The sequence below is a fragment of the Nannospalax galili genome, unplaced genomic scaffold (assembly GCF_000622305.1).
Source record: "Nannospalax galili isolate Female #2095 unplaced genomic scaffold, S.galili_v1.0 scaffold589, whole genome shotgun sequence".
Taxonomy (NCBI): Eukaryota; Metazoa; Chordata; class Mammalia; order Rodentia; family Spalacidae; genus Nannospalax; species Nannospalax galili.
In genome coordinates this window covers 5,983,797-6,010,336 of record NW_008360324.1, presented here as the reverse complement: position 1 = coordinate 6,010,336, position 26,540 = coordinate 5,983,797, and the positions used below count along the sequence as shown (strand labels likewise).

At 45.1% G+C, this 26,540-nt stretch overlaps 1 pseudogene; it reads left to right on the top strand.

The window, feature by feature from the left end:
• LOC103727590 overlaps positions 1–26,228 on the top strand; it is a 28,028-nt pseudogene extending 1,800 nt beyond the window's left edge.
• The last annotated feature ends 312 nt before the right edge of the window (positions 26,229–26,540 follow it).

Sequence of the window (26,540 nt, the reverse complement as noted above, 5' to 3'; positions counted from 1 at the left end):
AAAAAACCCCAAAAAACCCAAACAAAAATATTTACATAGAAAGAAGTATCTTAAAAAAAAAATAATCTTTTGAGAATTTCATACATGCATACAAGGTGTTTCAATCAAATGCATGCCCACTCCCTCTCCTCCAACTCCTTCCACATCTCCCTATCACTCCCCTCATGCATTCTTTCTTCTTCTTTTATTTTTTCCCCTGCGGGGCTTTTTGCTACTCTAACAGTCCCCCCTCTGAAGAGGTAACCCTAAAATCTTTTAAGGATTAGATAAAAGCTCCCAAATAGTTTAGACACCTTTGGCCTTTGGAATGGAGTATGTCGCTAAGAGGCCCAAGGACATTATGAGTTTTAGCCAAGAAACTGGCTACTTTTCTTTGGGGTCTTTTTCCCCAACTGCCCAGCCAACTCCTACCTCCTATTCTTATCACACTGTCCTCTGAAGGGGGTGGGGGCAGACTGCTCTGGCTTCTTCTATGCTGAACAGGGATGCAGGGTGAGGCAATTGGAGTATCCCTTCAGTGGGTCTATCTAAAAGACTCCCAAATTGCAAAACTCATACCGCCATGTGGAGGCAGGATCCAGTTGTTCTCAGGCAGTCCCCTGAGTTCTCAGCCCCAATGCCAGAGGGAGGCCAGAACCCGACACTCTGGCAGTCAGCTGAGATCACAGCCACTAAACCCCCTCTCAGGCTGTCTGCTAGGATCTCAGCCTTAGCCTACCACAGAAGGAAGTATCTTATGAGACTCAAGTCTCCAACGAAATGCATTTGTTTTATTAATATAATATAAATATATTCAAAAGGGCTTTTTTATGGAAAAAGATTTATTGTATGTAGGGGCTGGAGAGATGGCTCAGTGGTTAAGAGTACTGGCTACTCTTACAGAGGACCCAAGTTCAAATCCCAACACCCACATGATGGCTAACAATCATCTGTAACTCCAGTTCCAGGAAATCCAATGCCCTCTTCTGACTTCCCTGGGCATTGCATGACACAGGTGTACTCACATGCATGCAGGCAATACACTCATATGCAGAAATAAAAATAATAAAAACATCTTTTTTTAAAAAAAAGTAGCGGGCCGTGGTGGTGCGCACCTTTAATCCCAGCACTTGGGAGGCAGAGGCAGGCAGACCTTTGTGAGTTCAAGGCCAGCCTGGTCTACATAGTGAGTTCCAGGACAGCTGGGGCTACAGGGAGACCCTGTCTCAAAAAGACATAAATTAATAAATAAATAAGTAAATAAAAATAAAATAAAAAAGAAAGTAAAAAGGCCCAGGTATAGTGGTGTATGACTGTAGTCCCAGCACTCAGGAGGCTGAGGCAAGAGAATGTCAAGTTTGAAAACAGTCTGTGATATATAATGAGACTATCTGAAAGGACAAGTGAAAATACAATACAGTTTGGGAAAATAATTTGCAAACCATGTCTCTGATAGTCTATCTTGAATATTATAACTAAACAACAAAAAGATAACCCCATTTAAAAATCCAAATAGTGGCCAGGCTCCAGTCTAGGGGCTAAACTACTCAGGATGTTGAGTTACAAGTTCAAAGCCTGCCTGGGCTAGAGATTTGAGTTCAAGGCAATCCTGAGCAGCTTACTGAGACTCTGTCTCAAAAAAAAGTAAAAATGAGATATAATTGAATGATATAATGCTTAAAAAGAGAGAGAGAGAGGAGTTAAAGAAATATTTCTTTAAAGATACCAAAATAACCAGTAATAACAAGGAAACAGATCAGCATCTTAGTCATTCATTAGGAAAATGCAAATAAAAACTTCAGTGAAATATCACATCAAACTTACTAGGATGGCTGAAAAAGTAAATGTTGGTAAGGGTGTGGAAATTGGTTCCCTCATCCATTACAGTTGGGGATATAAAGTGATGTAGCCATTTTGTAAAGTAGTGCAGTACTCTTTTCACCATATGACCCAGAAAGTCCCTTGCTAGGTATGCAAAAAAGAGAATGAAAACATATGTCCACACCACATTAGGTACCTGAGGGCTGGAGAATTAGCTCAGTGGCAGAGCACTTGCCTAGCATGCATGAGGCCATGGGTCAAACTTCCAGCACAAGAAAAATTATTTTAAAACACTGGCACATAGGTATAACAGCATTATATACCACTGATAAAAATTGTGAGTAAATTTTTTTAAAAAATTAATTTTTAACTCCTGGCTTACAAGGAAGAATTGCCCTTAGAGATTTAGTAGATCATAAACAGCTTTATTATTATTATTATATTAGAAATTGAAAGCTGCCAGGAGCGAGGACTTCGCTACCTTGGTTATACTCTAGATACAAATCAAATGTAAATCAGTTGTACATCTCTCTCATTCAAAGAAGCAGAGTAAAATAGCAGTAGTCACTGGTTTATAGTTACCTCAAAATGGGAGGCAAGGACCAAGCCGCAGAAACTCATGTAGTCTTTTCACTCCATGCTGGAAGCCCAAACCAGGACTTTGTGCTTGCTAAGCAAGCTCTGCCACTGAGCTACTTCCTCAGCCCCCTGAAACTCAAAGGAAGCCTCTGACTAGGTGTGCTTTATGCCCTGTGTGCTCCCATTTCATTAACCAAAGGAGGTCATGTGGTCAAATCTAAAATGATGTGGAGAGTAATCTTCCCATAGAGAGAGAGAGAGAAGAAACAAAAAGGAGAAATGCATGCCAGTATGTTTAAGAAAACTTCCTAAAAATTATGCACACTTCATAATGCATATATGTCATGGTAAAACTTAGTATGTGAGCTGACAAGGTGGCTTAGTGGGTAAAGGCACTTGTTACCAAGCCTTATGACCTGAGTTTGATCCCTGGAACCCATGTGATAGGAGAGAACAGATTCCCACAAGTTGTTCTCTGACCTCCACACATGTGCTATGGTGTGTGCCCCCCCCAAATTCCTGGATTATTGCTGCTAAAAATATACAGATATAGTGTCTTGAAAATCTCTTTACTTCGTCTTCCTCTTCCCAGATTTTGTACTTTACACACTTCACACATTATGATACACACATCCTAAAACTAATCTTTCTCTCATTTTTCCTTTGCTCTCCCCCGCCTTTTTCTGGTCTTTTTGAGGCAGGGTCTCCCTGTAGCCCCAGCTGGCCTAGAACTCGCTATGTAGACCAGGCTGGCCTTGAACTCACAGAGATCCATCTGTCTCTCCCAAGTGCTGGGATTAAAGGTGTGTACCACCATGCCTGGCTTCTCCCCCCTTTTTTGAGATAGTATCTCTCTATGTACCCCAGCCCAGGCTGGAACTTGAAATCATTCTGGCTGTCTCCTGAGTGCTGGGATTACAGGCTTGTGCCGTCATCACTCTTAGCTTACAATGTGAGTCATGAGGCAACTATGGGAAAAAGTAATCAATTTGCGCATAATTATAGCACAAGTAAAATTTTAAAAATTTCATTTAATGTGCATGACATAAATAGTACCACTCAACCAAATTCTCATCTAAATAAAATTAGCTGCCATTATACTTTTAGTATAAATCATTAGACTAATGTTTAATTCTTTGATTAGTGTTCATGAGATGCATATATATAATTCTATAAGACTCATTAATTACTCCTTAATGTTTATTTTTTAATTTTAAAAAATATTTATTTTATGTGGTTGGGTATATTCCTGCATGTTGTAAGTGCACTTGTGTCCAGAGAGGTCAGAAGAGAGCACTGGATTCCCCTGGAACTGGAGTTACAGATGGTTAGCTGCCATGTGGGTGCTAGGAATTGAACCTGGATCCTCTGGAGGAGCAGCCAGTGCTCTTAACTGCTGAGCCATCTCTCCAGCCCCACTCCTTAATATTTGTTTAGGGCCTTCAGGTCTGCTGAAAATGTGCAGCTCATTGTATATGCTGCTTCCTAGGTTCCCATAATGTGGATGCAGCTCAGCGTAGAGCATTTACCTATGAAGTTCTGGTTGCCTTCCCCAGCAACACACACACACATACACACACACACACACACACACACACACGCACGCACGCATGCGCGTGCTTGCTAATGTGTGTGCAATTATCCATCCATTCATCCATTTTTTTTTCTCCCAGAACGTGTTGGGACTTTTCAAAGTTCCTGTGAACCTATCCTTTAACACCCCCTTTCAGGTTGAGGCTAGTCTATTTGCTCTAATGCTATCCACTACAGATGACAATGAACTTAAAACAATTGTTGAAATGCTTTCAGCAACCACCTAGGATGGGCAGGGATAGGGTTCATCCCTAAATAAGATCCTAGTTAAGTCAAATAAAGGCTTGAGAACTTTTGGGGACCATCAAAGAGATCAAATAGTGACACTTATATAAGAATGAAGTGCTGAGGGAGCGCCACCATGCCCAGCTATTCCACACATATAAAATAAACTAACAGAACTAAACTATTTATAAACCCTGAGTCAATTAGGAAAAAAAGATGGAAAAACCCCTGGAAGTAAGAAACTCTAAATCCAGTGACTATCTGAGAAGTCCTGGCAGTCATTTTATTGAGTATTCTACAACTCATTCTAATCTGCCACCCCTAAACTGATATCTCAACTGCACATCTATAAAAGTCAGAGAAAGGATGATTCATGAGTAATTTCTTTCCCTGGCTAACTGCAACAAAAAAGCAGGGCTTCAGAGAAACCTCAGCAGTATCTTATCTTGATCATGTGTTTGTAACAATACTTGTGTAACTGAGAGAGGAGAACTATTTCTGTGCTATCAGCAAGAAAGATGCCACCAGTCAAAACAGCAGGAAGAAAAGCTTGTCTGCCAATGAAGGAAGCCAGGTCAAACTTTTCATAAAGTCCTAACCAATGATTATGTAGCAGGGAGTATCTAGATGTATGCTTATCAAATGTTGGTTCCTGGATCAATTCTTGAAGGATAAATGACTAGGAGCTGCCACTGAAATGGCCATTGGTTTGGACTTGGTGATAGGTTCATATGATTTTCCTAGTACCAGATAAGCCTTTCTTTCAAGGTCCTAATGAGTAGCATTCTTTAGTCTCTTCTCATTGCACAAATACTGCTACAGATATGGCAAAACATGACCTCTTCACAGCCACGCCTTCCAGACACCGTTGGCCAGGGAGAAATTTGCCCACACAGCAGTCTTTCTCTGATATCCATTAAGTAGCCTTTTTCTCTGGACTAAGATAACTCATGAAGTGCCGAGGTCACTTTCAAAATAAGAAAAGGCATTTCCAGAACTTGGTCTTAGCATAGACACCTTTGGAAAGGGCACAGAAATGAGCAAACATTTCCCTCTTTCTCCTCACAGCTCTTTTCCCTGGGGACTTTGCAAATGAATTTAACACTAATTGGAAAACAAGTCAACTAAGGAGGCCGCTTTAAAACCTGTGCTGTCAGCTAAGGAGGCCGCTTTAAAACCTGTGCTGTCAACTAAGGAGGCCGCTTTAAAACCTGTGCTATCAAGCTGGGCATGGTGGCTGAGGCAAAACGACTACCATGAGTCTGAGACCAGCTTGGGCTACACATGATATTCTGTCTCAAAAAACAACAAAGAAGGAAAGAAATGAAAAGGAAAACTGATGTCATGGTACCCATGGCTCTTGGATCACTTTAGTTTTCTCTACTTTAACTACATCACGAAATAATTCCTAGAATGATCATGTGGAAACATGTGACTAACATACCACAGAAATGGCCACTGTCTCTCATCCAGAAAAAGGGTTTGCTTGATTTCCTTCATGATTGTACATGCTTTTCTTCTTAATGCTTTGATCTTGCCTACTTAAAGCATCCAATGACATGCAGACCCCTTCTCTGCACTATCTAGTCTCATGGCCAAGTCCTCATTTGACATCCTTGTCTTCTCTGCACATTGATCTCAGAGTGCTGACAATAAGCAGGCTTCTTCTATGGAAGATGTATTCTCCAGCTTTTAATGTCACTAAGGCTTTATTAGGAAGAGCCTTCCAAATGCTAGAGCCTGAAAGTTTTAGCATGAAAATCTTGTCAAATAATCTCAATAAGGAGAATTCTTTAGCTCTGAGTGTTAATGATTATCCTGCTGCTGCCTGTCCCAGCTATTTTATGAAATGGGTCACAATAATTTCCGTTATTAGCCCCGTTCTTGTGGACATCAGATTTGTATTGTGCTTAAATGTGCTTGGCTAAATGCTTGTCCGCATCAGCACAAGCCAGTGTAGGCTCTGAGTCTGGGCTGGCCACATCATCCACAATCTTAGAGCTGGAAGGGGCTTTTCCCCAAGGAGGACCATCACAAGGACACTGTCCTCTGCTTTCTTCTCCCTCATGGAATTTCATGCAAGGCTTGGATTTGCTTTCTATTTGACTAAATAAAGAGCTGGAGGGTTTCAGAGTCCAAATAGGATATGAACTCTTCCTTGGGTAGTCTATGTAGTTCCAGGTCCTTCAGCTGCCCTTAGACATATGTCCTTGCATCTATCTTGCTTTGAATTGGCTTCTGGAACACCAGAAATGTAAAGGTGACTCCGAAGTTCCTTTTAGGGAAACTATTTTCTTTTCCTCTGGTCAGCTGTCTGTTTCTCTGTTTCTATCTCTGTTTCTCTCTTTCATGTAAAATCCCAGACTGACTTTGAACTTCTTATCCTGTTGCCTCTACCTCCCAGGTGATGGAATTACAGTTGTATACCACCATGCCTGGTTTATGGGGTGCTGGGTATCAAACCTAGGGCTTTGTGCATGTTCAACAAGCACTCTACCAACTGAGCTACACCCCAGCCTCCATTTTACTTTCTTTTTGAGGGACCAGTTTTCCAACTAGCCAAACTCTACATGCTGGGGTGAAGAGTTACAAAATGCATTGGTGAATACCACTCTACAGTTTCCTTTTGTGTAGAATCCAGATGGTTACTGGCTTCCCTTGGTGAGACACCAGGGATTCCAGAAGGGCGCTGGGTGTGTGAGATCACAAAAATGCTCTTTGCTTTTAGCCTGACAAGTGCAATTGAATGGGGAAGAAGTTTCAGTGGGCAAGTGCCCAGTGTTGAGAAATGAAAAAGTACTTTCTGAGGTACTGGCTGGGAAGTGCCTGGGGAAGGTAAGCTGGACGAGCGAGCGAGGTTAGCCTGGCCAAGGTTTAGTGCTGAGGATAAAAGCCTCCCAGTACTTGGGTTTGGGGCACTGCTCCTGCCCACCTCGATCCCCATGATCAACTGTAATAAGCTTTTGTTTTCCCACTCACAAAAACTTAAGTCATTTGAGATAATCTTCCTTTCCTTGCAAAAAACTAGCTTCACAACTATATCTATGTTGCTTCTTTGAGCAAATCTCCATGAAACAGGACGATTTGCATGCAGTTGTGGTTGTGTACTGATGGGAACCTGGACTCTGAAGCGCTTCCTTCTGTGCATGGGGAAGTAGCTGCATCAAGGTTTGGTACCTGGAATGATTCTGGGAGGACAAATGACTATAAGATGAAATGGCCACTGGCTTGGACTTAGCAAAAAGTGTCATTTGATTTCCTTTATCACCAGAGAAGCTTTTCTTCTTACTGCTTTGATTAGTGACATTTTTCCTGTCAATATCAGAGCCTGTGAGTAAACTGTTGAAAACATGTTACCTCCTTTCTTGAGGGGCTAATTCTGTTTCAGATAGTCTTCATCATTTTAACAGAGCACTGCATCACCTCTGTAGCCTTTTCTAGTAAGATTCACAAAGAAGGAAGACTTTGCATCCAGACAGTTGATGCTGGGATCCAAATAGCCCTACTTTTGCTACAGCTGTTTTGGAGTAGCTGCTGCAGCTGGGGACAGGTAGCTGGATGTACATCTGCCAGATGAGACCCTGGCATGCTCCTCCATCAAAACCTTCCTGTTATATTATGGAAGCATTCACTGATTTGGGCTCAGGAAGCTGTTTCCTTTGAATGTCTGCATCTTTAGGATGATCTGGGTCAGTATCGCTCAGGGTTAAAAGGCATTCCGCTTGGGCTGGTTGAGGTTAGAGTCCTGAGGGCTAAGGCAGAGCCCCTGCTTCTGCCACCCTGGTCAAGTTTCTCTACCTAGTCACTGCATGTTGTGTCAAAACTCATATTTGTCTCACTAGCCAGCCTATCATAGGGGGGATCATTCATTTGGAAGCAAGACATATGCGAGGCATTCTTTCTAGAGTCTCTCTAGGGTCACAGCTACCTGAGCCCTTTCCCAAGAATGAAATAGTCTTCTAGAAATATCCTACAGCAATTTTCTGTCCAGAATTATACAAGAAGGAAAAACATATTTTGTGAATTCATTTTCTAGTTCTAAGTGGAGGAAGTAGGAATCCAAAGAATGCTTGGAGTTATGCACTACTGAGTTAAACACAATCATCTTATTGGTTGAGGAATGTTGTTCAATGTTATGTGATTCTCTGAACAGGTGCCTTAGGAAAATAACATTGGCTTTCAGAAGCTGGTCTGATAGACTCTGGAACTGCAGTAATTTTCTCTTCATCATTTTCTTGATCCATTATACAGACCCAGTGATCATACAGATCTGATGAAACGATGCTTCCTAGAATATCTTTTCAATTCACAGTCTATATGTACATGGACTCTAGAATTTAGTCTCTCCTTTAGCTCTCTGCAGGAATTCACATTGGCCAACAGCCTGAAGATGCCTTTTGTGAGGGAACCCTTTTTATTCAGACAGCAAAACATATCCAAGATAGGTTTGGGCAGATGCCATTCTCACAAATAGCTGGTAGGGAAAGTACAAAGAGCTGTCTGGACATAGGAGAAGGCAGTGTGGGCAAGTTGTGCAGGGATGCCAGGAGCCTACCAACAGGCACAGTTTTTGGCAGTGCTCCTTTGAACTGTCTTCTGACCCGATTCTCTCTGTTGCTGGGCTGTCATCAGGTGGATGGGCTTCAGGATGAACTGGCACTGCATCTCTTGGGTAGCTCTTCCATGAGGAAGGACTTATGGGAGCTGGAAGAGGTGGCAGAGTCCTTTGGGTCTGTGTTAGTACTGTGTTGCCATGCCTTGTTTTGATTCCATAGGGATAGTAATGCCCAGTGAGTGGGTATGGTACTGCCAGTTTTCCAGAATTGATCTGTAAGTGGCCATCTGTCTCAGAGCTAAGCATTCTTAGCATTGGTAAGGACATGATGATAACTTAATTTCCTGTGTCTGAATTCATTACTGTTATGGTTTTGAAATTACCCCACTTCTGAGATGGTTGGTGAATATTTTGAGGTGAATATCCTTTGGGTTGTCCTTCTCCTTGTCTAGACAGGTTAAGACTGTAGATACCACAAATCAGGGTTATTGGGGGTTACCTAGGGGTAGCATAGCACTGTGGGGTAAGAAACTGGAAAGGTCAAAAAAGTCATTTGTCCTTCTATTCTGGAGAACTGAAAGTGGCCCAAAGTTCACAGTGGGCCAGCCCAACACAAGGATGTCATGGCATTGGTGCTACCTTCTCCCGCTTTGTCTATACAGCTTGCTGCCCACATGTCAGCCAGTGCTTATTTTCTTCTTAAAGACATTATTGTAATTGACTTTGACCATGATGAACAGACTATTGAATAGAAAAGATGCCATTCCTACCTCTGCAGGCCACTTTTGAGTTCTACATAGCTGTCAATTAGCAGAGTCCTACTAGAGCACATAGAAAATGACAGAAATGCACCCGTGTCGATTCTAGTAGAACTCTCCCTGGTACTAGACTGTTTTTGCAAGGTTTTATCTAGGTTGGAGGTGGAGCATTCCTCCTGCTTTCTGCAAATGTTTTCATTTTCTTCGTCAGTGCTGGTGGCCACACCAGGCAGATGCACCTGTCCCTGATGACTTTGGAACTGACTCTACCAAGGCCATCAGGGTATCCAAGAGAATAGGAAAAGGTGACCCCTAATCCATGTCTTCACTTGGGGTTAAGGGAGCTGTGTTGGGGATCTAATGATAGATGGAGATAGAAGGGAGGCACTGGGGCCTCTTTTAGACAGGTCAAGGTTATAGGTATCGGGCTGGAGAGATGGCTCAGTGGTTAAGAGCACTGACTGTTCTTGCAGAAGACCTGGGTTTGAATCCCAGCACCCACATGGCAGCTAACAACTGCCCATAACTCCAGTTCCAGGGGATCCAATGGTCTCTTCTGTCCTCGCGGGCATTGCACGATACAGGTGCACTTACCTACATGCAGGCATAACTATTAAAAAAAAAAAAAGACTATAGGTATCACAAACCTCCTATTGAGAGTTACCTGGGAAGAGAGAGCATGAGGGTTAAGAAGCTGGTAAGGCTGGAAAGTGCTGCAAGCTCCCCATGGGCAATGACTGGTAAATCCCCACAGACACCAGCTAATGTCAGGGGATAAGATGCACACTGGTCTGGGGGCTACGGCGGTGAGGGGCACGAGGTCCCCTACTCAGTGTCCTCACTTTCTTGGCACCAACACAGAGCAGTTCAGCCACCCTTGGGTGCCTGCTTGCTGATTCTTTCACCCCCATATGGAGCATCACTGGACTGGGGTCCAGTCCTCCTCATCCCCGTTCCTCATTTCTGTCCTTTGTCCATGCTGATGCAGTCTGTGCTCAGGTCCTCTTAATTGGCTCTGGATCCCCTGCTCCCTGTGATTCTCAAGGATCTCTCTTACCATGTTTCCAGGTTTAGAATGCTTTCCTGGGATACTTTCACACTGCTGCTTGCTTTGCCTCTGGACTGTGGCTGGGGTGCTCCTCCCAGGCCGAGGTTGCACTCACCTGCCCCCATCCAGGTTAGGCTCTTGCTGTTTGTCCACCCAGTACCCTGTAGACCTCCATCTAGCAGGGGCGTTCTTCACTGCCACTCTCTGTTTGTGCCTATGGCTGGTGTCTCTGAGTATCTTGTGGGTATCCTAGGGTGTGCATGCAGCAGTTCCTCAGTACGCTGGAGCTGAATGAAGGAAGGGGGGTAGGATTTGGGGGTGCATTAAGCATAGGCTGATGTGTTCAGCACAGCTGGCCACCCTCCTGGACCATTCTTTCTTGGTTTCTTCTTCCTTCCCTTTACCGTATTCCTGAGTTCTCTGCTTCCTCCCAAGGTACTATTGGACACTAGACTCTCAGATGGGAAAACTAGGTGATCTACACTTCAGCCTTACAGGCTGCTGTCAAGCGTTGGTGTTTTTCTTCCTATAATGCCTTTTCCATTCCTATTCACTTATGGCCCCACTTCACTTTTCACTTGGAAAATTGCCAAGACTTTGCTTCTAATGTGCCCTTACCCCTACCCAGTCCTTCCTCTATACTGGGAATAAGATTGTGAAAAATGCAGAGCTGGTCTGGATGTGGCCCAGGGTAGGAAGTTCACCTGGAATGTTTGTCTGGGCCTTGGGTTCCATCCTCAATATCACAAACAAGAAAAGCAGGACTGAACATTTCCCAGCCCCACTTCAACTCCATCAATGGTTTTCCTTGATTGAAGAATAGAAGCCATCCCATTAGCCCACCACCCTCAGTTGGCTCTGTGCCCTTGTTTCCTGCCACTGGCCTATATTTGCCTTTCTGTGTAGTTCTACCACATGCTGACTTCTCAGCCTCCTCCAGCAGGCTCCTAGCCCCCATGTACTAGAATCTAGTAGTTTCAGACTTTCAGGTACCCTCCATGTCATCACCCAGGACTTGCTACTTGAACTTCATGGTTTCTTTCAAGCCTCACCTTCCTGACCAGCACAAAGAGCTCTTCTGTGGTGCTGAGGGTACAGTTCATCAGTTCTGGCCAATTTGTCCATTCGTAAGCAACCCTGTGTCTCAGGTTGTATTCTGTGGGTTGGAGGTGACTGTGAGCCCTTCAGGAAACTCCTTTCTCTTATAACTTCTACAGTGTTAAGAAAATTGATTCAGCTGACTATTTTCTTGCCTATACTAGAAGTTTCTTGAAGGTAAGAGCCCCTCAGTGCCTGCCCTGGCAGCCCTCCAGTCCAGCTGGCTGAGCTCCTCCAGACTCCATCTGCCTTGTGTTTGGGTCTATGCAGAGGTCTGGACCCATCAAATTGGATGGAGTGGGCCCTTGCACTTGTAAGATACTTCCATATGCCCTAGCCTATGCTTGACCCTGTCTTCCTAGCAATCAGAGCTCTTACCAGTTTGGCTGAGTCTTCACAGAGGGTGCTGTAGATTCCATGTGCTTCTCCCACCTTGTGCTGGGTTCGAGTCTGCTGCCAGGCCCATCTAGTTGCTCTCCGAATGCCTGACACCCAGTGACAGCAGTGTGGCCAACTCCAAGTTTTGGACACTGGAGTTTTCTGCTTCCTTGGAGCACCAGTGTGACCCTGATGGGGTAGGTCCCCAGTCCTCGAGACCCTACCTTCTACTGGATCCTCTGGCTTTCTGGCCTGCTCTTCTGTCCCATTCCTCTCTGGGATTAATTTAGCATTCTTGGGCTTTTCTAGCCTTTTCTTGCCTGCCCTGTCTTCTTTCCCTTGCTCTTTGTAGGTCTCCCACCTCAAGCCCTCCCTGGTTTCCTTTCCCCTCCCAGCTCCCTTAGGCTCCTCCCTTCTGCTCTATTTTTCTCCTCTTATTCTATCGTCCTCTCCTCCCAGCCCTGGTCCCCACCCCTCCCCACTCCCTGACTCTGAGGGTCTCATAGGAAGCTGAGGATGTCTGATTCACACTCTCTAGGACACCAGCAGGGTAAAGCAGACTACCCCTGACCTGTCCTCTTTAGTGGCTGGTGTCCTGGGTGATCAATGTCCTCTGTGAAGGCCTGAGTAGCACATGGAGGAGGCAGGCATGCACATAGGATTCTCCCTATCTGTCAAGCTTAATTTTTAGTTGAGGAATTGTATCAAATACACAGTCCCCAGAAGCCCTGTGTGAAAGAAGTAGACCTGCACTGTCTCCCTTCTCCCAGTAGGGAAACTCAGGCCCAGAGAGGTAAAGTTATTCTCCCCAGCTCATAGGTGAGGCAGCACCAGAGCTGTCTCTCTGGTTCCCTTCGGCATCACTCTCAGACCTGCTGCTCTTCTGTTCACAGTACAACAAGCACCTGTTTGTGCACATCGGCCAGTCAAGCCCAAGCTACAGCGACCCCTACCTCGAAGCCGTGGACATCCGCCAGATCTATGACAAATTCCCAGAGAAGAAGGGTGGCCTCAAGGAAGTATTTGAACGGGGACCCTCCAATTCCTTCTTCTTGTAAGTTCTAGGCAAGCCTGTTGGAGGTGCTATGTACAGAGAGAGGATACACCAAGGCATTTCTTCCCTCCAGGAAGAAGTTATCTGTTCTAGCATGTGGTTCTGTGAGAAAGTTCTCTAAAGCAGAGCCTCGAACAAAGAAAGACCCAGACTTTCATACCCTCTATTACTTCCCCTTGACAATTCAGTTTCTTTGTCTCCCATATATGGTAGCACACATACACTGACTGGGTGCTTTGTGCTAGGTCATCACAGACAGAGCTGTGTACATGCACTCAGGCACAGACAGACCATTGCTGTATTTCTTTTTCTTCGATCTGGGGAACCTAAGCACTGGGGCATCTTCCCTCCTTCCTTCCTTCCTTCCTTCCTTCCTTCCTTCCTTCCTTCCTTCCTTCCCTCCTTCCTTCCTTCCTTCCTTCCCCTTAGTGTATTATGAAGAGAACAGGAAAGAGTAGGCATGATGTCTTAGCTGTGAAGGAGGCAAGAAGAGAGAGAGGAGAGAAGAAGAGCAAGCAAGGAGGAGGATGGGGCTGCAAGTCCAGAGAGCTGAGCTAACAGAAGGAGGTCAGCTGTTTCCTTCATTTTCCTCCTTTCCCTCAGTCCCTCCACCCCTCTGTGTACCCCACCCCTTTTCTCTCTGCTGGAGATGAAACCTAGTACCTTCTGCGTGCTAAGCTAGCCCTTGTCCACTCAATCCCCTGCCCCCTAGCCCAGGAGGCCCTTTGTTGCTGGTGGTGATGATGGCAGCCCAACCTGGGCAGTTGTTCCTGTGGGCCAAAAAGCCCATGGCTTTGAGCTGGAAGTTCGGGGGAAACCCTGTCCTGCATCTCTAGGCCTCACTTGAGTCCTAGCCAGGCTTCTTTGAGTGCCAGCATCTTAGGAGGATGAGCAGAAATCAGAGAAGCAGGCATGTCAGAGGCCAGGGCACCTTGGCAGCCATCTGGCTAGCTGTCCTCACATGGGAGGGTTTTAGGTGAACAAAAGTGTGGTGAGGGACATTTGCTAATTGTGAGTCTGGTCAGTCATAGGCCCCACAGGCAGTCCTGTTCCCGACTTGGCTGCTCCCTCCTTCCTCTGCCACCTGCTGCTGTGAGCTGAGAGTCACTGCTTTTACTGATGAGGCTGTGGTGGTAGTCTGTGGACTTGCAGCCTGCCTGGGATCCTCCCCACTGCAAATGGTATGAAGGTTCAGCAGAGGAGGAGTTGGGGCCATTCAGGCCCAGCTCTGAGGAGTACTTCCCCCAGGAATGGGGACTGGGAAATGGAACCCCTAGAATCCTGTGAGACCTTGGCAGGGTAGGGGACTAACACCCATCTGGATACTGGGTGGAACCAGGAAGCAGGACAATACTCCAGACCTTCCTCCTACCCAGCCTACTGCGAACTTCTGGGCCTGACATTTCTCCCAGGCACATACAAGCACATGACAATAAATCTGAGCTCCCACAGTTGGTTGTGGCTGTCTCCACTCATTTGTCAGTCTCCTGATCCCTCACACCTGTTTCGGTCCTAGTTTGTGAGCTGCCCACCAGCATGTACAGCTATCAATAGGGTGTACGGGGTCATTCAGAGGTCAGGGCAGTGGAGTGGGGGCAACTGTCTTAGACTATAGTGGCAGGGGGAGACAGACCTGGGAGTGGAAGGATCTGGGCTCTAAGTACTAGTGGACATGTTGTGGGATGGGTCCTCTCTGGCACTGGTCTCCATCTTTTGGGTCTGTACAATCAACCCAATTCCAGGGCAGGTTCTGGGACAAATTTGGAACCTCATTTTAGGACAATCCCCATTCCTCAACCAGCTCACTAACTAACTGAACTTTGCCCCAAGTGACAAATTCCTTCATAGTAGAAAAAAAATGCCCTGGGATCTATTTGCTCCAGGGCTCCCAGCAGGGCTGACATGGATGAATGGGTGTCTTGAAGGGGTCATAGAGTAGGAGGTGATAGCAGAAGAGCTGGAGTATATTTGAGATGGGGACTTACTCGGCTGGGGTCCAGGACTCAGGAGTAAGAAAAGTAGCTTCCTTTGCACCAAGGGACCTTCCTCTTGCTCAGCACCACTCAATAAAGCACCACTCAATAAAGGTTGACTGCATTCAACCTTTATTGAAAGACCAGGAGTGCCAGGCACTGAGTGGGGTTCTTGGAGAACATGGTTCTTACCCCAAGGACCTTCCCCTGAGAAGATCATGCAAGCATGGGAGATGGAGGAGGTTGTGTAAATAGCTCCTGAGGTACTGAGGCAAGAGCACGTGTGTGGGGAGCAGCCTTGGGGGCTCTTTGATGCCGGTTTTCTTCAGCATGGTGCACAGAGAGATCTTTTAGGTGCCACATCCACTGATATTTCTTCTTTGATGCTTATGTAATCATTTTCTACTTATACTGACAAAAACAGAATCCTTGCCGTCATTGCATTGCTTAAGATGAAATTAAGGAATGAAACTTTATTTTAAAAGCACCTGAAGTCAAGTGCATGCCCTATAATCCAGCACTTGGGAGGGAGGCTGAAGCAGGAGGGTCACAAGTTTGAGTCCAGCCTGAGCTACAGATCCTGTCTCGAAAAAGAAAAACAAAAAAAAAAAAAGGAAAGAAAAGAGAATAAGATACCATGAGGGCACAGGAAGACGTGGTGGATGGTTATGAATATAGCATTGCTCAGAAGCCTGCGGCCACAGGGCCTGTAAACTGAGAGTCAGCACTGTTTTATATATGACTTTCCTCAAAGCTCCTACCTTCCCAGGTGCCTAGCTTTTTAGTTTTTGGAGACAAGATTTACTCTGTATCTCAAGCTATCCTGTAATTTACTATGTAGCCTGGGTTAGTCTCAAACTTATGGTCCTCTGCCTCCGCCTCCTAAGTGCTAGGATTACAAGTGTAAGTGACTTGGGCTGGAGAGATGGCTCAGCAGTTAAGAACACTGGCTGTTCTTACAGAGGACCCGGGTTTGAATCCCAGCACCCACATGGCAGCTAACAACTGTCCCTAACTCCAGTTCTAGTGGATCTGACAGCCTCTTCTGACCTCTGCAGGCATTACACGACATGGGTGTACTTACCTACATGCAGGCAATACACGCATACACATAAAATAAAAATAATAAATAAAATAAACAAGTATAAGTGACTGTGCCCAGCCTGCTGGCATTTTTTAAGGCATGGTCCATATTTCTGCTCCATGCTTTTAGCCACAGTGCAATCTGAGCACAGAAACTGTCCTTCAACTTTTTTCAGGCCATTCTGACTAACTTGGTCTCCTAGGATGGTTCTAGATCTAGTTCACTGCATTTATAATAGGAAGATCTCAGGCCATGACTGACCCACGTCTGCCAGGACTCAACAGGTGACCTGCCTGCCATGTTCTATTCTGCCTACCTGCTCTTCCTCATAGAATCGTGATGGAGTCAGAGTGGGAGATTAAAGTCACCTGAGTATGGGAGTGGAGAATGTTTAATAAACGGGACTGTTTGTTTCAGAGGCTGAACATAGGCTTCAATGCTGTTGTAATTTTCTTTCTTTCCTTCTAATGGCTCCATTTAAACCATGCCCAGCACAATGAGCCATTTGCAATTGTTTCATCATGGAGATAACCTTAAAGAAATATTTCCTCATTCTGTTCCACATGTGCTGTCTTTAGAATGTTTGTCTGCAATAGTAAATGCATGTCCTTATCAGCAATTCTTGTTGCTTCTTAATTTCTGCATTGTACCATTAGTCAAATAAAACCCCCCACTTCACCCCTGCCAGTTTGCAGAAAGTCTTATGCTTGGAAAACTGCTCCACAGGCTAGAAAAATAGTGTTTGAGCATTCCCTAGTGGCCACTAGTAGAACTACCTTGCCTGGTGCTCTATTCTGCCCACACCAGGGTTCCACAGATTCCTTTATCAGAGTTCTGAGTAGCAGAACCTTAATTATGGTCTGCAGCTCCCTCTGCATTTGTACATTCTGGTTCATGTGGTAGTAATCTGAAATCAGTTGTGTGAGTGTAGGGGAGAGCCCTCACCCTAAGAATTAGTCTTTTGTTGCAGGAAAATAGATAGAGTTAGAGTTCATGATTTCAAGCAAATTAAGGAAGACTCAGAAGACAAATATCATGTTTTCTCATATGTAGAATTTATACTTTTTATATACAAATAAATATAAATGCATGAATATACATTTTCAAAAGACACAAAAGTAGAAGGGGAACTATTTGGTGTAAGTAAGAGGACTTGAAGAAAAGGGAAACAAGACAGTAATGGGGGTGAATATGAACCAAGCACGTTATATATGTAGTCGACTCTGTCTTAATGAAACTCTTTAGAAAATTGTCATTGCCAGGTACAGTGGCACATCCTTCTGATCCCAGCACTGAGGAGGCAAGAGTGGGAGTGTTGCTGCAAGTTTGAGACCAGCCTGTTCTACATAGCAGGTACCCAGAACAGACCCCTATAAAACAAACAAAGGAAAAGCCAGTCTTTTGAAATATATGTTCCTTCTGATTTGGAAGTCTCTGTACTAGCACAGATAGTGATTTGATGTGGGTCTAAGTTCTGGTGTTAGAGATCCCTAAATGGTAGGATACATAGACACACAATTCCCACTTCTGATTCCCAAGGCAGTAAACTGGTTCATTGGCAGTGAACTGGTTCATGCAACACTGTCCTCCATCTGCTGGATTGGGAAAGCATTGTACTTGGAACTATAGCCCTGAGTCCGTCACTTGTCAATGGCATGACCTTAGCCAAGGTGCACCTAACTTCAGGGAAGCTCTTTGATAAACTGAGGCTGCTCTATCTTTGCTGCATCCTTTGCTGAGAGGGAAGCATAAAGGATAATTTTCTAATCAGCTCAATAGATAACAGGAAAGAAAGGAAAAACACTGTGTCTGGGGATGGATGATGAGCTGGCTGAGAGGACCAGTGAATGGCAGGACTGGCGAAGGGCCCCACCATCCAGGACAGGGACTCAGACTACTGCCCTGGTAGCAGAAAGACTCTGTGAGCTCGTTTAGACCATAGAGAGATGCAATAGAGTTGTGGTTTAAAGAGTTAGGAGATGAAGTAGAGGAAGGGAAGAGAACACTGGAGGAGACTAAGCTTAGAGGTTGAGTCCGATGTGAAAAGAAAAAAGGCGAAAACCTAGTAGTGCCATAGAGGTGCAATGAGAGGCCCACCCAAGACCATCAGTAGGGTCCAGTGACAGGCTGCCTAGAGGATGAGATGTTGAGGACTTCCCAGCATCCTATCTGCCAGTCCCCTGTTCTGAGATTTCTGTCCCCATTTTTTTTCCCCCACTATCAAAATTGCTTCTGGGCTGAGAGATGGCTCAGGGGTTAAGATCACTGGCTGCTCTTGCAGAGGACCCAGGTTGGTTCCCAGCACCCTCATGACAGCTAACAACTGTCCTTAACTCCAGTTCCAAGGGATCCGACTCCTTCTGACCTCTGTGGGCATTGCATGACATGGGTGCCCTTATATACATGCAGGCAAAACACTCATATACATAAAATAGATAAATAAAAAAATTTAAAAATTGATTCTGAAAATGTTCTGATAAACTCATTAAAATAAAAACTGCTACTACTGATGTACATGTTTGCAGTTTAATAAGAAAAAGTCTTAGACTATGAAACTCTCTTAGAAGCAAAATTGGAGACTACATTGCTAGGTATGTTGGTATGTATAATGATTTGAATCTGAAATTTCTTCTGAAGGCTCATGTTTTGAATCCTTGGTTGCCTGCTTGTTCGGTAGTTTGAAGACTGTGGAGACTGTAGGCAGTGGGGCGTGGCTGGCAGAAATAGAGCACTGGTAGCGGGCCTTTGAAAGTTATATCTACCCCTGGCTACTGATTATAGTCTCTGCTTCCTGCTCAGCTGGGATGTGAAGAAGTCTCTTTCGTGCCTCCTGTCTTCCCCATAATGATAGACTAAAATATCTGAAGCTGTGAGCCAACATAAATCATTCCTCCTTAGTTCTGCCAGGTATAATAGCACTTGGGAGGCAGAGGCAGGCAGATCTCTGTGAGTTCAAGGCCAGCCTGGTCTACATAGTGAGTTCCAGGTCAGCTGGATCTCGAAAAGACCCCCCCCAAAAATAAAAAAGTTGGTACCAATGGATGGTTGTTGCTATTATAAACCTGATCCTGTGGTTCATAGGCCTTTGAAATCAGTTTGTGGAAGTAATGTTGAAGAGTTTGGAGGTGTAGGTCAGAGAAGTCCCAAAGTGCTGTAAGTGGAGCTTAATGGGACCAGAATGCCTGTAGAAATGCAGACTGCTCATGACGTTTCAGGTGGGACAGAGTTCTACTGGGAGAATGTGCTAGAGGCCATTTGTGTTACATTCTGACAAAGAATCTCTGTTCTGCTGATGTCTTGAAATTTGAGTGAAGCTGAATTTTTAAAAAATAATGGGCAAATAGAGGAAATTTCAAGACAGTATAATGTTCAGGCTGTGGCATTACTATCATTCCTTTCTAGCCAGGTTCATAGAACTGAAGGCAAAAAGTGAGGCAAAAAGATTTGAAAACTACATTTGGGCAAGGAAAGAAGTGTAAATGCAGTTGAAGTTACAGACAGAACAAATGGAGACCAAGGGGCTGCAACTTTTTAGAGATTAGTGCCATTAAAGAGCAGTGGTGCACTTTGCACTAGGACAACAGGAATACTGTTTGAAGGCTGATCCCTCCTAAAGTAAGCTCTGGGGTGTAAACTTGCGAGCCCATTGGAAAAGTCACTTCAAAAGAGAGTGCGGAAGGGCATCCTGTTGGACAAGGGTCACCTCAGGCAATGTTTTCCAAGATTCAGGTGCATAAGAGATGTAATTCATAGGGGCCTGGGCACTTCTCAAGCTGGCAGGAGAACTAGGCATCATCCATGTGATACTACTTTTTCAGGCATGTGGAATGCAAAGGATACAGGGTCATGGGGGCTTGCACCAAGATTTCAGAGATAGGTTTGGGAGTCTGGGGTTGGATTCCTGTGGGGAGCCCCCAGCAAGCTGGGCATGAAACTGTGAAAGTGAAGCTTAAGTTGCAATGGAGACCCCAGGATATTGGAGATGCCAAGAATGTGGGACATCTGCCAAGAAAAGCTGCAGGCAACAAGAGGAACCTGCCAAGAGAGAGACCACATCTGCTGCAAATGGCAGGGCCATAGGGGCTGGGCTGTCCATGCTTCTTGGAGCTCAGATAATGCCACTATGGGCCCCAGAAGAGCTGGATATGGAGCTCCAAGGGTTAATGTTTGCTCTTCTGCATTTCAGTCTTGCTTTGGTACAATCTAAATCTATTTTTTTCTGTTTTCTTATTCCTTCCTTTTGGAATGGGAATGTTTACTCTGCCATTGTATATCAGAAGTATGTCTATTTTTCTTTTGTCTCTTTTGAGACAGGGTCTCCCTGTTGCTCCAGCTGGCCTGGAACTTGCTATGTAGACCAGGCTGGCCTTGAACTCACAGAGATTCACCTGCCTCTGCCTCCCAAGCGCTGGGATTAAAAGCATGCACACCACGCCTAATAGCTTTCTCTCTTTTTTATGAATCTTATTTTTATTTTTAGTTATGTGTATATGTAGGTCTGTGTATGGATTTGTACACATGAGTGCAATGCTAAAAAAGCCAGAAGAGGGTGTTGGATACCCTAAATCTGGAGTCATAAGCAGTTATGAGCCACCCAATGTCCTCTGCAAAGCTATACATGCTCTTAACCACCAAACCATCTCTCCAGCCCCCCAAAATGTAAAGATAATTACTTACTGTTTTCTTTGAGACAGGGTCTCCCTGTTCCCTCCACTGGCCTGGTACTTGCTGTGTAGACCAGGCTGGCCTTGAACTCAGAGAGGTCTGCCTGCCTCTGCCTCCTGAGTGCTGCAATTAAAGGTATGTGACCCCATACCCGGCCTTTGTTTCTGTTTTATGAGATAGGGTCTCACTATATAGCCCTGGCTGGCTTGGAACGCACTGTGTAGACCAGGTTGGCCTTGAATTCAGAGATCTTCCTGCTTTTGCCTCTCAAGTGCTGGAATTAAAGGTGTATACCAGGTACTCCTAGCTAAAAGATTCCCTGAGTCTCAGAAGAAGCTTCAACTTTGGACATAGGAACGTTATTGGGACACGAAAACTTTGGAAGCTTTTGACGTTGCACTAAATGCATTTGCACTGTGAGAGTCATGTACTATGTTCCCCACTCTATGCTCATGTTTTCAATGTTCAAGCCTCAGCTTGGGGTGCTATTTTGAAAGTTGTGGATACTTTAAGAGGTGGGGTGTGGCTAGTGAAATTGGGGCACCAGTGCCTGGCCTTTGAAGATTATAGTTCTGGCCTGGATTCTTGACTTCTTAGAGTATATCATGTGAATAGCTGCCAACGTATGCTTCTGCCACCAAGGGTAGAACACGGTGGAACTTTCCTGCTATGCCTTCCTTGCTATAAGGGACTGAAACTGTCAGTGAAAATAAATCTCTCCTCCCTTAATTTGTCTTTCAGGTACTTGGTCAGACAATGAAAAAGTAAAAATAATATAGTATCTAAACAGTTGCCTGACTTTTGTGGGGGCCTTAGCAATTTTGTTTCCTGTTGTTTAGGAAACAGCCAAATTTCACAATAGGCTTGGATGTAGGGATTGGCAGAAGCAGCCCATCATCTGTGCACATTTCATTTTTTTCTTTATAAAAATTATTATTTTTATTTATTTTATGTGTATGAGTGTATTGCCTTCATGTATGTAAGTGCACCCATGTCATGCCATGCCAACAGAGGTCAGAAAAAGGTATTGGATCCCCTGGAACTGGAGTTAAGGATGGTTGTTAGTCACCATGTGGGTGCTGGGATTGAACCTGGGTCCTCTGCAAGAACAGTCAGTGTTCTTAACCTCTGAGCCATCTCTCCAGTCCCCCATTTTTTTTCTTATTGTGGTGTTGGGGATGGAACACAGGACCTGCCAAACAAGGGCTCTACCACTGAACTACACCTGTAGCCTTGTCTTTGTTTTGTTTAAGCTCTCCTGATTTATCTCTGGTTCAAGAGTCTGTGCTGTGACCCTGGAATTCTTAATTCGGAGCCCATCCCTCTGACAAGGCCTGCCTATGATCTTACCTTCCCATATCTCCCAGAGGCAGACCTCAACACCAACATCAAGGATGAGGGCAGCTCCTTCTATGGGGTCTCCAGCCAGCATGAGCGCCCCAAGAATATGATCATCACCTGTTCCATCAAGATCTGTCTGCTCCTTCAGCAAACAAGTGGTGGAGAAAGTTGAGGTAGGAGGCCCCCCTGTGGGTATGGGGCAAAGGGGGAGACCTGTCTACTCTCCTTCCTTAAAGTTCTTCTGAGGGCAGAATTGCTCAGAACAGCCTGGCTCCAGAGAGGTGGGTCCCATGTGACTGCCATGTGCCTTCAGGAAGATCGTGCCTTGAGTGTGAATCATCTGCTTAATTCCTAATCTTAACTACCTGTCCTGTACTCCAGATCCCTGGCTAAACTTTCCAGCTGGGACTCCTTCCAAGCCTTCCTTGCAGGCATCCCACACCTTCTAGAGCAGGGCCAAAGCACAGGCCAGCCCAGGGATTCTCCCTAATCCAGATGTTTTTCATAGGGAGAGGAGAGACCTGTCTCTAATCACACAGCTCACCAGAGGCAGAGGCAGGTGAGAATGAGTGTTCAGGGTCTGTTTCCTGCTCCCTTTTTACTTCATGAGTGCTGAAAACTGGTCATGGGACTGGGAGTATAGCTCAGTGGTAGAGTGCTTGCCTAGCATGGATTCAATCCTCAGCACTGAAAAATCATCATCAACAACAAAAGACCTGTTTGTGCTCTTGGCTTTCTTATTCTTGAGTCTCTTGTGTAGCCTGAGATAGCCTTGAACTTTCTAGATAGCCTGAGAATGACCTTGGAACTTTTGATCCTTCTTGCCTTCATCTCCCTAGTGTCAGAATTACAGCAGTGTGTAACCATGTGCAGTTTTATGTGGTGCTGGGGATCTAACCCGGAGCTCTTCTCATGTTCAGCAAGCAATCTACCAACTGAGCTCCAGCCCCATGTCCCATATTTTTTTTGCCATTTGTTGTTGTTTTGTTTTATTTTTGCTGGACATGGAACCTTTGATGCTCAAGCTCCCTTGATGCTTGTCTTTTCCTCCCTCCCTCCCTCCCTCCCTCCCTTCCTTTTTTTCTCCTTTTTTATGGAAACTGTAGATACTTCCACCCAGCCTCCCTAGTGCTGGGATTACAGGCTTGCTCCTGTGCACTTAACTTGCTTTGTGATTTTTTTTTTTTTTTGGTTTTTTTGAGACAGGGTCTCCCTGTAGCCCCAGCTGTCCTGGAACTCACTATGTAGACCAGGCTGGCCTTGAACTCACAGAGATCCATCTGCCTCTGCCTCCTGAGTGCTGGGATTAAACGTATGCGCCACCACGCCTGGCCCTGCTTTGTGATTTTTAAAAAAATATTTTATTTATTATTTTATGTGTATGTGTGTATTGCCTGCATGTAGGTAAGTGTACCAGTGTCGTGCAATACCCACGAGGACAGAAGAGGCTGTCAGATCCCCTGGAACTGGAGTTACGGACGGTTGTTAGCTGCCATGTGGGTGCTGGGATTCAAACCCGGGTCTTCTGTAAGAACAACCAGTGCTCTTAACCACTGAGCCATCTCTCCAGCCCTGCTTTGTGATTTTTTGAGTGACCTGGAGACCCCACACTTGGGCAGTAGTTTCTACCTCTCTCAACCTAGTGGTGAGCATAAGCTCAGAGGATCCGAGTTTAGCTTCCTACTTTCTGGTAGATGTTTGGGGTTGTGGTAAAACCCTGTTTATCTCTAAGTAAGTGCCAAGTTGTCCTTGCTACCCATTGGAGCAGGCTCCAGTAACCCTATGATAATGTCATGAGAATGACAAGAAGATGGGACTAGGCCTCCCTCCCTGACACCTCTGTGGCCCTGAAGTCTGTGACCCTGTGCCAGTCCTTATGCTGTGCAGTGTCAGGCTGGTCACCCCTAGACCACATGGATCTGAATTGATATCTTCCCTTCACTGTCCACCAGGGATTGACAGCCACTTCTGTCAAACAGCTGGGTGCTGACCTTGTAGTGATACTAGGAAGGATTCTTCCCTGACTGGGGGTGGAAGGGGTCCCAACCAGGATGTATCTTATAATTGTTTGGAAGCTTTTGACATATACCAAAAGCCCTAACCCACACTCAGTTTACATCCATCCTAGGAGTGGAATCTGAGCAATAGCAATTTATTTATTTATTTATTTATTTATTTAACCCATTCCCAATTGCTGGGTTCCTAGGCATGTTCCACCATACCTGGTTTATGCAGTACTGAGGACTGAACCCAGGGCTTCATGCTAAGAAGTATTCTACTGACTAAGCTGCATCCCAAGCCCTTCTTCAAAGAGTCTTTAATGTCTTTCTTAGAATCAAAAGTTGCTTTAAAGAAAATTTTGAGTGGTTCTGTCATTCTTATCTTATTAATTTAGTTCAGAGAATTGTCCATCTAGAGATATTTATTTATTTATTTATTTATTTATTTATTTATTTATTTATTGAATTGACCAAAGGCCTTGCAAATGTTAAGTGTGAGGGGCTGGAGAGATGGCTCAGCAGTTAAGAACACTGGTTGTTCTTGCAGAAGACCCCGGTTTGAATCCCAGAACCCACATGGCAGCTAACAACTGTCCGTAACTCCAGTCCCAGGGTATCCAACAGCCTATTCTGACCTCTGTGGGCATTGCATGACACGGGTACACTTACCTACATGCAGGCAATACATGCATACACATAAAATAAAAATAATAAATAGAATTTTAAAAATGTTAAGTGCCTGCTCTATCCCCAGAAATAACACTTTTTAAAATATTAATTTTATTACTTTTGATTATTTGTATGTATGCAGGGGATTTATGTGCATATGAGCGCAGATGCCCAAGGAGGCCAGAGGTGTCTGATCCCCCTGAAGCTAGAATTACTAATGGTTGTGAGTCACCTGATGTGGGTGCTAGAAACTTAACTTAGGTCCTCTACAAGGATTAAAAGTACGTACTTTTAATCACTGAGCTATCTCTCCAGCCCCCAGAAATAACTTTTTTTTTAAAAAAAAGAACTTCTTTGCTTAACTTTACTTGTGTAAACATTTTGAGATAACTGTGGCTTTGCATGTGATCATAATCTCATGTAAGGTACACACTCAGTAGATAGTGACATTAGCAACTGGGGTACCTGGCATTGATGAAGTCACCAGCCTGCTTCAGATTTTACCAGTTGGATTTGCTCTGTGCACGTTTGTCCATGTGATTACCACCAGGGTTCAGACATATGACTGTTCCATGACACAGGCCCCTGGGTACCCTCCCCCACCTAAGCCGCATGTGCAGCACATTGTCCTATCTCATCTATTGCTACTACCCCAAGCCTCTAAGCTTCCCTCCCCTGGAACAGTGTCTGCCTGTCCTGTCACTGATGAAGAGAAGAGGTCTGGCTTAAATTCCATCAACTTCAAAAGGTAGTCTGCTCTTAGACTTCAGGCCCCCTGCCCTTTCCTCCCACTTGACAGTGATTGGATTGTGGCACTTATACATGGAGTTGGACTTGCTGGGGTGAAAGGATTCAAAACCTCTGCTGTCCCTGGGGTCCTGCAGAGGACTCTTGTATGGTAGTCTCCTTGGAGCCAGCCCCAGGACAACTAATGTGCTCCCCAGAAATTTCTGTACTCTGTGGGGAAAGAGGAGAAACCCAGCAGGCCTGGAGAACTCACAAAGGGTTTCCTGGTTCATCTGAGAACCATCAGGGGCTTCGGGGTTGGCAGTCCTAGCTTCTGTGCTCACTACGAAAACAGCCACTATTCAGACCACACCCACCCATCCCCCTTCCATGGTCCATGGCCACCTTCATTCATGGGCTGAAGTATCTGCCCAGGAAGTACATAGGAAGAGTCTTCTGGGGAGCTTCATCATCCTGCAGGTGCACAGTCCAGTAGTACCAAGGGCATCCCTATCCTGTCTCTGACCATGTTTCATCTTTGTCTCACCTGTAGGTGATCATCAACAGAAGTATGCAGGAGAACTTGCTGTGCATTGCTTATATCTTTGAAGTGTTCCCCAGCAGCCTGGAGCTCAGCACCACATTTACAAGCTGGAGACAGAAAGACTCAGGGAAGAAATGAGGGAAGAACACCTGCAGGAACGGCCCTTGGAAGTGTCAAGAATGCTGAGCAAAGTAGTCATGACTTCCCACCAGGGGCAAACTGCATGATCCTGCCACACCCGACCCCCAATAAACAAACCCAAGTGTCATGTATGTCCAGAGGGCCCAGAATGGCTGTATGCTCTGGAAGGACTGGAGACAAGGTGCCTGAGGAGACAGGCTGGAAGCGATGCTCAGTCCAGAAGCCAGGCACAGGTACCCAGTGGACTCAGCCAGGAACATTAGCAGACATTGATAGTCAACACCCAGTGGTTCCTATGCTGCTACTCCA